At 48.2% G+C, this 15565-nt stretch overlaps 1 protein-coding gene across 3 annotated transcripts in view; it reads right to left on the bottom strand.

The window, feature by feature from the left end:
* The window catches only part of RGS17 (regulator of G protein signaling 17), a 156449-nt gene extending 154832 nt beyond the window's left edge, over window positions 1-1617 (bottom strand). For all 3 annotated transcript variants that reach the window (XM_089673515.1, XM_089673516.1, XM_089673517.1), the window contains exon 1: window positions 1486-1617. The gene's annotated coding sequence lies outside the window, so the exon portion shown is untranslated. The remainder of the gene's footprint in view (window positions 1-1485) is intronic.
* Window positions 1618-15565: the final 13948 nt, after the last annotated feature.

Below are 15565 nucleotides of genomic sequence, written 5' to 3'. Positions count from 1 at the left end.
GTCATATCCTCTGCACTCCTCTCTTGTAGATACTACTCTCCGTCATATCCTCCACGCTCCTCTCCTGTACATACTGTCTACTGTCATACCCTCTGCACTCCTTTTCTGTACATTCTGCCCACTGTCATACCCAAGGCAGTCCTTTCCTGCACATACTACCCACTGTCATACCCTCTGCACTCCTCTCTGGCACATAGTGCCCACGGTCATACCCTCCACACCCCTTTCCTGCACATACTACCCACTGTCATACCCTCCGCACTCCTCTCTGGCACATACTGCCAGCCATCATCCATTTCACACTCCTCTCCTGTATATACTACTCACGGTCGTACTCTCCACACTCCTCTCCTGTGCATACTGTCATACCGTCTGCACTCCTCTCTGGCACATACTGCCAGCCATCATCCATTTCACACTCCTCTCCTGCACAAACTACCTGCTGCCATACCCTCCGCACTCCTTTCCCGCACATCCTGCCCACTTCTCCAGCATTGTTTGCGATATCCCTAACCTTGCATGCTTTCACTGCTAAATATATGAAATGCTCTTTATTCCCCGGCCATCAAGCATCAGACATCTTCCTGTACCAATCCCCTTTGCTGTAGATAAACAGGAGCCCCCGAAGCCATCCTGTAAGAGGATTCTGCAGACGACACATCAGTCCCCATTCCTAAACACCTATCAATATTTCCACGTCGTCTTTGCCATGTACGCCGATCACACAGGGATTTTCCAGGACAGACGGGCACATCCATTAGGCGCTCCTCTAGTTTAATTGCAATGCATTACAGAAGACATAAATACTACGCATCTCTCCTCCCCCCCCCCCCCCTTGTGATACACTAGGAAATCGACAATGACCTTAATTCACCGTGAGCGTGTATACAGATTATTGATTATCACATGTTGTAATATCAGTCGCTGGCAGGAAGTGGACAGTAACGATGGGCCGTACCGCACCCACAAATACAAATCTATAGGTACTGTAGGTAGAAGTTGTTTTTTTTTTTTTCTGGACGCACGCCTCCCTTTTCTGCTTTCTTTCTCCTCCTCCGCCGCCTCCAGTTCTCACGTTTTCCCAATGTTTCCTGATGATGATGGGGATTGTGAGCCCCCCTCTGCCTCCCTCCCCTATCTGTTGCAGCTGCTAAGATCTACTCCTCATCCGTCCCCAGCCGCCGCTGGTGTGATGATGCTGGAGGAGCAAATCCGGCTACTGCAGCACCAGACAAATGCACAATCCCCCACATGCCACCCCAGCCACTGCCATGCCATCTACACATGGGGGGGGGGGACTGGAGTGACAGCACATGCCCCATCACAATGACAAATCACAACATGCATGACAAGGGGGCTGCCACTGCTGCAACATTCAATGCACTTTGCAGGGACTTCCCAGCCATGGAAGTGATGGGAAAGGTAAAGGTGGACAGGGATGACAGGGGAGGAGGAGAAGGAGGGGGAGGGGAGCTGTGCTCTTACCCACTGGCTTTGGATGGGGGGCTGCTGCAGCTGGCTGCCTGCTCAGGGCTTGTCCAGGGAGAAGCTGGCTGCTCTCTAGCCGAGCTGTATTCTTGCCATCCGCCCAGCTTAAGCACCCAGCCGGCAGGAATAGAGAAAGAGAGAGAAGCATAGAAGATAGAGGGAGTAATAGAGTGTGAGAGAGAAGGCAAGGAGGAGGGAGGAGGTGGAGGGGGGAGAGCACGGATGCTGCGCGCATGCGCGGCCGAGCAGCAGGGGAGCAGCAGAACATCCTTTAGCTAGAAGGTTACAACCATTTCTACACATCCTTCCCCATTCACCGCCACTGCGGCCGCCGCAGGTCCTTCCCCCGGCCTGGACATAGGTAGCCGAACGTGGGAGGGCTGTGTAGTCACAGTCTGTCAGGAAGAATCCTCCATCTTCGTCTCGTTGTGTGCAAAGGATGGATATTGCTTCAACCAGAGTCCAGTCACTCACAGACATGACTAATGACTGGAAGGATGGAGGTAGCGTGTATCAGTGAGGTGCCTGCCATGCTGCCATCCCCAACATCAAATCTCTACATTAACCACTTCCCTGCCGGACACTTCTACCCCTTCTGCCCAGGCCAATATTCAGCTTTCAGCGCTGTCGCACTTTGACAATTGCGCAGTCATGCAACGCAGTACCCATATGATATTTTTGACATTTTTTTTCACACAAACAGCTTTCTTTTGGTGGTCTGCGATCGCCGCTGGGTGTTTTAGTTTTTGCACTATAAACAAAAAAGCAAAAAATTTGAAAAAATAAAATATTTCTTTGTAGCTATTATAAAATTTTGCAAACAGGTAATTTTTCACCTTCACTGATGTGCATTGATGAGGCAGCACTGATGGGTACTGATAGGCGGCACTGATGGGCACTGATAGGCGGCGCTGATAGGCACTGATAGGTGGCACTGATGGACACTGGTAGGCGACACTGATGGGTACTGATAGGCGGCACTGATGGGCACTGATAGGCGGCACTGATGGGCACTGCTGAGGTGGAACTTATATGCAACAATGATGGGCACTGATGAGGTGGCACGGATAGCCAGCACTGATGATGTGGCATGGATAGGCGGCTCTGATGAGGTGGCACGGATAGCCAGCACTGATGAGGTGGCACGGATAGCCAGCACTGATGAGGTGGCACGGATAGCCAGCACTGATGAGGCAGCACTGATATGCAAAAATTATGGGCACTGATAGGCAGCACTGATGGGTACTGATAGGTAGCACTGATGGGCACTGATAGGTGGCACGGATAGGCACTGATATGCAACACTGATAGGTGGCACTGATGAGGTGGCATGGATAGGCAATACTGATGGGCAATGATCGGCGGCACTGATGAGGTGGCATGGATAGGCAGTACTGATGGGCACTGATAGGCAGCACTGATGAGGTGGCACAGATAGCACTGATAGGCAGCAGTGATATGCAACAATGATGGGCACTGATAAGCACTGATGAGGTGGCACGGATAGGCACTGATATGCAACAATGATGGGCACTGATAGGCGGCATGGATAGGCAGTACTGATGGTCACTGACAGGCAGCACGGATAGGCAGCACTGATGGGGGGCACTGCTGGGCACAGGTGGGTGGCAGTACTAGGTACTGCTGGGAACAGGTGGGTGGCACTGATGGGCACATGTGGGCAGTACTGGTGGGTGGCACTGCCGGGCACTGATCATCAGTGCCCTGATGATTGGTGGCCGATCCGTCCTCTGACAATTGCCAGTTATCGGCAGCACTTTCCTCACACTGTGCGTGCCCCTGGGGGCGTGCGAGAGGGCGCGTTCTGGGAGGACGTCATATGAACCGGACAACTGCACTGTAGCCGTCATTCAGCTATAGCTCGGTTGGCAAGTGGTTATGTTCAAAAAAAAAAACCTATGAATCTACACAGCGCTTACAGTTGACTTTCACACAAGAAATCTGCTTCCTCTCATCTGATTCCACCTTATTTAGGGTCTATTGTCTCCAAAATGCGTCGGGAAGCCTTGCCCAGTGCCTAGAGAAGGCGATTTGCCTCGTGAAATACACCGTGTTCCAAATTATTATGCAAATGATGTTTTTCTCATTTACCTAAATAATTGATGTAAATAACAGCATAATTCTCATGTTATCAAATATTAAGAGTACAATTCACATTTTATTGAACAAACCTCCTAATGATAACAGGATTTTTTTTTAAACATAAAACACTTACAATGCACTGTTCCAAATTATTATGCACATAAAGTTTCAAAACACTTTATAGGTTGTAAAGAACTGAAAATTGTCATTTGTTGTGTTTGCAGCATATTTACTGAAATCAAAAGCTATTTCAATCAAACTTTTAACAACATTTTTACTTTTTACACATTTTAACAGGTCATGTTACATTTTAACATAGGACCCCTTATTTGATGGCAGCTTCACAAGTCTTGCATCCATTGAACTTGTGAGTTTGTGGACAGTTTCTGCTTGAATTTGTTTGCAAGATGTCAGAATAGCCTCCCAGAGCTGATGTTTGGATGTAAACTGCCTCCCACCCTCATAGATCTTTTGCTTGAGGATGCTCCAAAGGTTCTCAATAGGATTGAAGTCAGGGGATGATGGAGGCCACACTATGACTTTCTCTCCTTTCATCCCCATAACAGCCATTGATGCAGAGGTATTCTTTGCAGCATGAGATGGTGCAATGTCATGCATGAAGATGATTTTTAATTACGGAAAGCATAGTTCTTCCTTCTGTACCAGGGAAGAAAGTGGTCAGTCATAAACTCCACATACTTTGCAGAGGTCATCTTTACACCTTCGGGGACCCTAAAGGGGCCGACCAGCTCTGTTCCCATGATTCCAGCCCAAAACATGACTCCACCACCGCCATGCTGACGTCGCAGCCTTGTTGGAACAGGGTGGCCGTCCACCAACCATCCACTACTCTATCCATCTGGACCATCCAGGGTTGCACGGCACTCATCAGTGAACTGGACTGTTTGAAAATTAGTCTTCTTGTATTTTTCTGCCCCAATGCAGCCGTTTCTGCTTGTGAGCATTGGTTATTGGTGGCCAAATAGAAGGTTTATGCACAGTTGCAAGACTCTGGAGGACTCTACACCTTGATGTCCGTGGGACTCCAGAGGCACCAGCAGCTTCAAATATCTGTTTGCTGCTACGTAATGGTATTTTAGCAGCTGCTCTCTTGATCCGATGCATGGATCTGGCAGAAATCTTCCTCAATGTGTCTTTATCTGCACGAACCCGTCTGTGCTCTGAATCAGCCACAAATCTCTTAATAGTGCGATGATCACGCTTTCGTTTTCGTGAAATATCTAATGTTTTCATACCTCGTCCAAGGCATTGAACTATTTCACTCTTTTCGGCAGAGGAGAGATCTTTTTCTTACCCATATTGCTTGAAAATGGTGCTCTGCTTAATAATGTGGAACGCCCTGCTTTAGTAGTTTTTCCTTAAATTGGGCTCACCGGCCAATCTAATTATCACAGGTGTCCGAGATTGTTTTCAGTGATCAAAAGAGCCCTGACACACAATGCCATTCATGAGTTAAACTGAAAAACAAAATATTTAATCTTTTTGACACTTAAATAGAATTTGCATAATAATTTGGAACACGTTCTATGTGTTTAGTACACACCGCCACTCTGCAGTGGTGTGCAATCAAGTAGGACGTTCATTACTTTTTTTTTTTTACCACAGCGTTTTGCGCCACACCACAATGCATTGCATTTTGTGGCAGCCTAATAAGAAAATCGGATGTAAAAATACTGCTTTCGGATCGTTAGTGGGATAATCTGATCATTAGTACACAGCTTTCAAGAGTTCATTCATGCGATATTAAACAGAGGGACAAGCACTAAAATGTTTCTTGTACGATACTAGAACGAACGATTTTCGTTTAATCAGTATAGTATTCCTCCAAAAAAAATTGAGCGACCGAGACCCATGCATGCTCCATATTGAAAAAATACATTACAATACATAATTAAGAATACATTAAATGTGAGAATTATCGTAACTTTAGTATACTCTTCATTTTCGATATTCTCATCGTGTGTCTCATCGTGTGCCCACCACCCCACCTGGGACTACCAGCCAGCCACCACACCAGGGACCGCTCGCCCAGCACCCTGCTTTCCGGCACGCTATTCCCTCTGGCGATGCCCCGGCGACTAATGGCCCACCACGACCCTTGAAGCCGCGGTCTCTCCTACCGGCCGCAACAGATCACGGTTGAGCACAAACCACGCAGGGCCGACGATCGCTACCGCAACGCCCCGCTCGACCCTGATGACGATCCTTCAACACCTTCAGCGCCTCACGATGCCGAGCCCTCAGCACCCGACGCCTGGCCTCAACAACCCCAGTCACCGAGCCGCCAGCATCACCAGTCGCCGTGCCTACCATCGCCCCCAGCCATCGCACCCTACGACCCCTCCACTAGCCGAACCACCGTACCCACTGAAGACATGCCACAGCACCCATGGTCGCCAGCTTACTGCACCCACAGACTGCTGCCAACCAGCTGCCGCCCTCCACCCTCACTCTACCCCTACAGAAGGACTCAAATGACTCTCCCACGGTAATACAGATTCCCCACACCACCTTGCCCTGACCTGTATCCCTTCACCTCCCCTGACCCAACTGTCACCCCACCCACCCCAACATGCCTCCTGCACTCCTCCTCCTCATTTTCCTCTCCACCATCCCAAAAATCACCTCCCTCTACCCGCCTACCCCCCCAAAACAGCTCTACATTGCCCCTTCACTTCTCCCCTCTCCCCACTACGGCACTCACCACCTCCTCCTGCTACTCCACTCCCCCGTTGACCCACGTGCCACCACTATCAGACCCACACGCTCCTACACTTCCCATCCCCATGCCACCTTCCTCACCCTTCTCCTATCTGCTGGGGACATCTCCCCGAACCCTGGCCCCTCGCCACCTCACCCCTCCTCTAGGGACCCCCCTGCTCCCGCCAGCTGCCGTAACCCTCTCAACCTCATATCTGTGCCCCTTCTCCCCGCATCCATCCCCCCTCTCTCGGTTGCACTCCTGAATGCCCGCTCGGTCTGCAACAAACTTACTGCCATCCATGACCTCTTTATCTCCCGCTCCCTTAACCTCCTAGCCATCATCGAAACCTGGGTACAGGCCACTGACTCCACCTCCCCTGCGGCACTCTCCTATGGAGGTCTCGTCTGGTCCCATTCACCAAGACTGAGCGGTCACAAAGGTGGTGGGGTCGGCCTGCTCCTATCACCGCTGAGCACCTTCCAGGTCCTCCCTAATCCTCCCTCCCTAACCTTCTCCTCCTTCGAGACTCACTGTATCCGGCTCTTCACCCCCACCCCCCTAAGGATCGCAGTGATCTACAGGCCGCCCGGATCCATACCCCGCTTCGTGGATGACTTTGCTGCCTGGCTTCCCTTCTTCCTCTCCTCTGAGCTACCAACCATCATCCTCGGGGACTTCAATATCCCCATCAATGACAACAGCCTGGCTACTTCCCAACTCCTCCACCTAACCTCCTCCTTCGCGCTCACACAGCACACTCAATCCTCCACCCACATCATTGGGAACACCCTGGACCTCGTCTTCTCCCACCTCTGTACCCTCAACCAGTTCTCTAACACCCCCTTCCCTCTCTCCGACCACCACCTCCTCACGTTCTCCATCTCCCCTTCCCCTAACTCCCCCCCCCCAGAGCGCCAAACCATCACCAGCCGCAACCTCCGCAACCTGAACCCGGCCCCCCTCCACTCAGCTGCCGACCGCCTACACGACAGCATCCTTCCACTGTCTTGTCCTGACCTAGCCACTAACACGTACAACGACTCACTATCAGCTACCCTAGACTCTCTGGCACCCCTAACCACACGCTACATCAAACCCAGACCGCTCCAACCCTGGCAGAACAACCACACTAAATGCCTCAAACGTCGCAGTCGCGCGCTAGAGAGACTATGGAGCAAAACCAGGTCCCCCCGTTCATTCTCCCTCTACAAATCTGCCTTCCTCACTTACACCTCCTCCCTCCACGCCGCCAAGCAGGCTTACTTCGTAAACCTGATTAACACCCTCTCCTCCTGCCCTCGCCGACTCTTCTCCACCTTCAACTCCCTGCTCTCCCCCCCCCTCCTCCACTCAGTACCTCACTCACCGCCCACGAAATTGACACTCATTTCCACAACAAAATTGATGCAATCCGTCAGGACATAGTCAACTCGCAATCTACCTCCCCACCTAGCCTCCCCCCCCTATCTCCCCCTCATCTCTTCCCTCCTCTGACCTCGCAACCGCACTGCCCCCCCCCCACACCCAAGACCCCGCTTACCGTAACCCCACCAGCTCTGCACTCCTTCAGCCCTACTACCACTGAGGAAGTCACCAGGGTCTTCTCAGAAGCCCGCCTCACTACCTGCCCCCTGGACCCTATCCCCTCTCGACTCCTCCAGTCACCCCCCTCTTCCCTCATCTGCTCCCTCACCCACATCTTCAATCTCTCCCTCTTTACCGGCGTATTCCCCTCCCCCCTAAAGCATGCGCACATCACCCCCATACTCAAAAAGCCCTCCCTGGACACCTCTGACCCAAACAACCTCAGACCCATCTCCCTGCTGCCACTCACTTCCAAACTCCTGGAGCGCTTAGTCTACAACCGCCTAAGCGCCCACCTAACTGACAACAACCTCCTTGATCCACTACAGTCCGGCTTCCGTCCCCTACACTCCACCGAAACCGCCCTCCTCAAAATCACCAACGACCTACTAACCGCCACAAGCCAAAGGCGACTACTCTGTCCTCCTCCTCCTGGACCTCTCCGCGGCCTTCGACACAGTTGACCACCCCCTCCTCCTTAATAAACTACTCTCCCTTGGCATCAGAGACACCGCTCTCTCCTGGTTCTCCTCGTACCTATCCCGACGCTCCTTCAGTGTCACCTACAATGGTGCCACCTCCCCCTCACTCCCCCTCTCTGTTGGGGTCCCCCAGGGCTCTGTCCTTGGACCCCTTCTCTTCTCCATCTACACCTCCTCCCTTGGCAAACTCATACACTCCCACGGCTTCAACTACCATTTCTATGCTGATGACACTCAAATTTACCTCTCCACCCCTCACCTCACCTCCACTTTCTCCGCCCGCATCACTCACCTCCTAAACGACATCTCTGACTGGATGTCGCTCCATTTCCTCAAACTCAACCTCTCCAAAACCGAGCTTCTCGTCTTCCCTCCTGCCCGCGCCCCCCCCCCCATCCTATCCATCACTACTAACATCACCAACATCAATCCCGCCCCGCAAGCCAAAGTCCTTGGAGTCATTCTGGACTCTAACCTCTCCTTCCAACCTCATGTCAAATCACTTACAAACACATGCAGACTCCACCTCCGCAATATCGCCAAAATACGCTCCTTCCTTACCCCAGACACCACTAAACTACTTGTGCACTCCCTGATTATCTCACGCCTTGACTACTGCAACTCCCTCCTCACCGGCCTACCCCAGTGCAGGCTCTCCCCGCTTCAGACCATCCTCAACTCAGCGGCTAGACTCATCCACCTCACCACCCGCTCCACCTCTGCCACCCCCCTCTGCCTCTCCCTCCACTGGCTCCCTATCGCCCAACGCATCAAATTCAAACTACTCACTCTGACCTACAAAGCCATTCACAACACTGCCCCTAACTACCTCACCAACCTGATTCCCAAGTACCACCCTACCCGTACCCTTCTCTCTTCACAGGACCTCCTTCTATCTTGCTCCCTGGTCTCCTCCTCACACGCACGTCTGCAAGACTGCTCCAGGTCCTCCCCCATCCTCTGGAACTCACTACCCCAATCCATCAGACTGTCACCTTCCCTCCTCACCTTCAGGCGCTCCCTGAAAACCCACCTCTTCAGGGAAGCCTACCCCACCCTCACCTAACTGCTGCTCTCCTTCATTCCTCCTACCACTCCATCCCCCACAGCCACTTTCTCCTGTACCACTACCCCCTCCCTCCTAGATTGTAAGCTCGAAAGAGTAGGGCCCTATAACCCCTCGTGTGCTGTTTGTAGTTGCTGTAATGTTTCATGTATTGTCCCCCCCTCTATTGTACAGCGCTGAGCAAACCCTTTGGCGCTATATAAACTCAATGTAATGTAATAATGGTGCCGACTGCCTCCTGGCCCTTTAAGGGTTCTAAAAGCCAGGAGCCGGGCATTCGAGTACTGTAATCACTGTGATTGGCTGTCACAGTGGTCACATGATCGGGAAGCTCCCGATCGCAAGTATGCATCAGGATCTTACTGTTGCCCACTAGCTACCTTACCATAAGCAGTTTTAACAGGGCCACATATACAGTGGATATAAAAAGTCTACACACCCCTGTTAAAATGTCAGGTTTCTGTGTTGTAAAAAAATGAGACAAAGAGAAATCAATTCAGAACCTTTTCCACCTTTAACCACTAGCCTACAGGGCACTTATACCCCCTTCCTGCCCAGGCCAATTTCTAGCTTTCAGCGCTGTCATACTTTGAGTGACAATTGCGCGGTCATGCAACACTGTACCCATATGAAATTTTTATAATTTTTTTGTGACAGAGCTTTATTTTGGTGGTATTTAATCACCTCTGGGTTTTTAATTTTTTCTTAAACCAAAAACCACTGAAATTTTTTTTTTTAAATCATTTTTTCTTAGTTTTTGTTATAAAATTTTGTAAATAAGTGATTTTTCTCCTTCACTGATGTGCACTAATGAGGCTGCAGTGATGGGCACTGATAGGCTGCACTGATGGACACTGATAGGTGGCACTGATGGGCACTGATGAGGAGGCACTGGTATGTGGCACTAATGGGCATTGACAGGCATCACTGATGGGCACTGAAAGACAGCATTGATACATGGCACTGATAGGCGGCACTGTTAGGTGGCACTGACTGGCACTGTTAGGTGGCACTGATGCGCACTGATAGGCGGCACTGACTGGTACTGATAGGTGGCACTGATAGGTGGCACTGATTGGCATTGATAGGTGGCACTGACTGGCACTGATGGGTGACACTGAAAGGCAGCTCAGATGGGCACTGATATGTGGCATTGATGTGCACTGGCACGGGGCACTGATATGTGGCATTTATGTGGCACTGATGGGCACTGGCACAAGGCACTGATGAGCACTGACACAAGGCACTGATGGACACTGACAGGTGGCACTGCTGGGGCTACACTGATCATCAGGGCACACTGATCATCAGTGCCCTGATGATCAGTGTAGATGTCCCCTCCGTGGAATGCCGATTACCGGCTCTCCTCTCCTCACAAGCTGTCAGCGTGACAGCTCGAGAGCAGAGAAATGCCGACAACTGGCATTTCCCTGTTTACATGTGATCAGCTGTGATTGGACACAGCTGATTACATGACCGAGCCAACATCTTCGGCTCTTTACATGGATCTGTGAACCACTGTGTCCAAGGGACACAGCGCACCGCCAATCGCCGCTCTGCGTATTCCCTGAGTTGCGCATGCGCGGTGAGAATGGGAAGATATCTTATGACGTCCTCCCAGAACGAGAGAACCACATTGCGTCCATCATATTACAATATGGCTGGCGGGCGGGACGTGGTTAATGTGACCTATAAACTGTACAACTCAGTTGAACAACAAACTGAATTTTTTTTTGGGGGAGGGGAAGTAAACATAAAAAATTTAAATAATGTTATTGGCTGCAATGGCAAAAGAGGGCGTGTGGGAGGGGCGTCTTCTCCCCTATGACCAGAACCCCCCTTTTATAGCCCTCTCATCTCTCCTAGTCCTCATTTTCCCCCTGATGAAGCCACATGACCCGGTGGCATAACGCATAGTGGAAGGGCTCTGACGTCACAACGCTTAAAGGCAACACACAGCAAGTATACTGCAGTTTCAGAAAACCCACTTTGGATTTAATTTTCAACACTTTAAAGTGATTTTAATCTGTAATAGATGTGGATGCACTGCTTTATTTAAAAAATAATTTTAAAAAGATAATAAGGCACTATATTATTTATTACCTTTCATGGCACTTATACCTATGGAGGAAAATTCCTAAGAAAGCAAGGAGACCCCCCCAGTGGGAAGAGGGATAACTCCATCCATCCAGCCCAAGGAAAATTCCTAAGAAAGCGAGGAGACCCCCCTAGTGGGAAGAGGGATAACTCCATCCATCCATCCATCCACCCACAGGAAAATTCCTAAGGAAGCGAGGAGACCCTCCTAGTGGGAAGAGGGATAACTCCATCCATCCATTCCCAGGAAAATTCCTAAGAAAGCGAGGAGACCCCCCCTAGTGGGAAGAGGGATAACTCCATCCATCCATCCACCCACAGGAAAATTCCTAAGGAAGCGAGGAGACCCTCCTAGTGGGAAGAGGGATAACTCCATCCATCCATTCCCAGGAAAATTCCTAAGGAAGCGAGGAGACCCCCTACTGGGAAGAGGGATAACCCCATCCATCCATCCACCCCGAGGAAAATTCCTAAGGAAGCGAGGAGACCCCTTACTGGGAAGAGGGATAACTCCATCCATCCACCCCCAGGAAAATTCCTAAGGAAGTGAGGAGACCCCTAGTGGGAAGAGGGATAACTCCATCCATCCATCCACCCCCAGGAAAACTCCTAAGGAAGCGAGGAGACCCTCTACTGGGAAGAGGGATAACTCCATCCATCCACGAGCAGGAAAATTCCTAAGGAAGTGAGGAGACCCCCTACTGGGAAGAGGAATAACTCCATCCATCCACCCCCAGGAAAATTCCTGAGGAAGCGAAGAGACCCCCCAGTGCATAGAGGGATAACTCCATCCATCCATCTACCCCCAGGAAAATTCCTAAGAAAGCGAGAAGACCCACTAGTGGGAAGAGGGATAACTCCATCCATCCACCCCTAGGAAAATTCCTAAGGAAGCGAGGAGACCCTCTACTGGGAAAAGGGATAACTCCATCCACCAGCAGGAAAATTTCTAAGGAAACGAGGAGACCCCCTACTGTGAAGAGGGATAACTCCATCCATCCACCACCAGGAAAGTTCCTATAGAAGCGAGGAGACCCCCTACTGTGAAGAGGGATAACTTCATCCATCCACCCCCAGAAAAATTCCTAAGGAAGCGAGGAGACCCCCTACTGGGAAGAGGGATAACTCCATCCATCCATCTCCAGGAAAGAGGGGTAATCTCATTAATTTACCCCTAAGTCCAGTTAAACGAACATAAGCCTTTATGACCTCACTCAACGATTTGGTCATATACGCCAGGTGAGAGCACAATCGGTGAAGGCGTACTCTATTTGTATGATTGGTGGACTGCACACTACCTACTTTGTATCACACTACTAGAAGGAATGTCAAAAGTCATGGATTAATTAAGGACACTTTTGCAGCAGCAGCAGCAGCAGCAGCAGCAGCGTGATTGCGTTTGTCACATTTAATTTGATGTTGGACTATAATATATTTAATTCAACTATTTCATAACATTCTTACTGCTGTTACTGGAGCAGTGGAGCATGACACTATCTTTGATTTTCTTTTGATTGGTTAATTTGCCTTCCAGGTATTCCCCATGCGCCCCAGGTGCAATGGGAGGTTTAAAACTCCCATTTTCTAGAAACGTCCCCATTATATGAATATCTATCTGGGGGCTTGACTCTTTTAACAGTTTTTCTTCAACCTCATACCAAAAGGGGGGACTAAAAACCTTCTGGCCTTCTGGAAGTTTCTCCAGTTTTTTTCCCCTATTCCTGTGCACCTAGGGTGGTGCAATTTTCAGCCCATTCATTTGAATAGGCTGAAATCTCACTGGATTTCACCAACAGTAGTGCATGGACTAATTTTCAAAAACACACTGGTACCATGTGATCTGGTGCAGCAAACGCGTGGCATTTGCAGTCTATGTTTGGGGTGTTGTTAGGACTATATTGACACCCGCAACAGATCCCATGCAGAACAAATGCTCCGCTCAAAGCTCAGATGTTTACAGTCCAATGATTTCACACATACAGAAGTAGACCCAGAGGTGCCGTCTCACCCAATTGAATAGACAAAAAAAGAAATATGAGTGCACACCAAAGCTACACGATTCTAAGACTTCCAAACAGGCTTTTGCTTTTCCTCCTCCTAGCCATGCCCTCTAACATGTTTCACTCACTCCTGGGCTTAGTCATAGAGGTCTGTAGTGGGTGAAACGCACTAGAGGAGCATGGTCTCCTACAGGGAAGAAAAATATATTTCAAACATATTTTAAAAATATTCTTCCCAAATATATTGACACACATTTGAAATGCTACAATTTTGGCCATATTCAATAAATTTCAAAATATATTCTAATATATATATATATATATATATATATATATATATATACATATATTTATATATATATATTATATATATATATATACTGCATGTTGAAATGCATTTTTATTACAAAATATCTGAAAAATATTTTTGAAAATACATTTCAAATATACTGTATGTCTTTAAAAATATAAATTAAAATTTTTGGAATGTATTTACAAATATATGTAAAAATATATCTTAAAATGACTCTTATATGTAAAAAAAAAATGAAGAATATATTAAAAAAAAATTTTAAAAAACATTTTTAATATTTTTTGTAATATATAAAAAACGCAAATGCTGCAAAAATGCAGTATATATATATATCTATATATATATATATATATATATATATATATATATATATATAATTCCAAAAATGTAGATTTGTATTTTTAAAGACATGAAGTATATTTAAAATGTATTTATAAAAATATTTTTCATATAGTTTATAATAAAAACACATTTCAACACGCAGTATATATATAAATATATTTAGAAAAATATTGAAAATGGCCAGAATTGTAGCATTTCAAATATGTCAACATATTTGGGAAGAATATTTTAAAAATATATTTCAAATATATTTTTCTTCCTTGTGGGCTAGGGGGAGACAAAGCTGAAGCCTGTTTGGGGGTCATAGAACCAGGCAGCTTCAGTGTATGCTCTTATTTCTCTTTGCTCCAACCTGCAGCAGATCGCACAACCAATGCGTTTTAACCACTTGCCCTCCTGAGGATTTACCCCATTTCCTGACCAGGCCATTTTTTGCGTTACGGCGCTGCGTTACTTTAACTGATAATTGAGTGGTCGTGCAACGCTGCACCCAAATTAAATTTACGTTCTTTTTTTCCCGTGAATTGAACTTTTTTTCGGTGGTATTTGATCACCTGTGCGTTTTTTATTTTTTGCGCTAAAAAAAAAGACCGACAATTTTGAGAAAAAGACTACCAAAATAGCAAAAAATGGCCTGGTCAGGAAGGAGGGTAAATCCTCAGGAGGGCAGGTGGTTAAAGGATTGAGTTGGAAAGGGTTAGCAACACTCTCAGGTTTCCATTGCTGTCCCCACACCCTGTTTGTCCTAGTGACCACCAGGGCTAAAAGTGAGAAAGAAAATCCAATATTTGGGGGTTTTTACGAGAACAGCAATGGAGAGAAAATTGGGGTATCAACTGTTTAACTCAAGATTTTCATCAATTGTGGAGACATAATTTCTTGCTTCCTGTCTACAGGATGGAAAGTGAAGGGAAATCTCTGCAAGGGGTGGAATCAACAAAGTAATATCTGTCAGAAGGTTTAACTTTTTCTTAGACAAAAAAGGTTTGACTTTATGCACTGCATACTAGTACATTATGACAGACTTACCTCTACACAGAGCCTTCCAGTGCCATGCTATCACAGCTCCTCGGCACCGTCATCTTCACCCGGTCTTTCTTCCGCGTTCGTGGGCTCCGGCAGTATGAATGGCTGAATGGCTAGAGCTGCAATGACATCAATCCCATGCTTGCGTGCGGGAGCCCTCTGCTGCGGCACGGAGTTCTGAACGTCCGGCGCACTGGGCAGTCCGTTCACAGCGCATGCATCGGTGACATCACCAGCTGCATGCTGTGTGAATATCTCCTAAATTGGGCAAGTTTAGGAGATATTCACTGTACTTACAGGTAAGCCTTATTATAGGCTTACCTGTAGGTACAACTTACA

The sequence above is a fragment of the Staurois parvus genome, unplaced genomic scaffold, assembly GCF_062004578.1.
Source record: "Staurois parvus isolate SC_StPar_1 unplaced genomic scaffold, SC_StPar_1.0 ptg000139l, whole genome shotgun sequence".
Taxonomy (NCBI): domain Eukaryota; kingdom Metazoa; phylum Chordata; class Amphibia; order Anura; family Ranidae; genus Staurois; species Staurois parvus.
The sequence above is the reverse complement of the archived record's forward strand: the minus strand, read 5'-3'. Positions and strand labels throughout refer to the sequence as shown.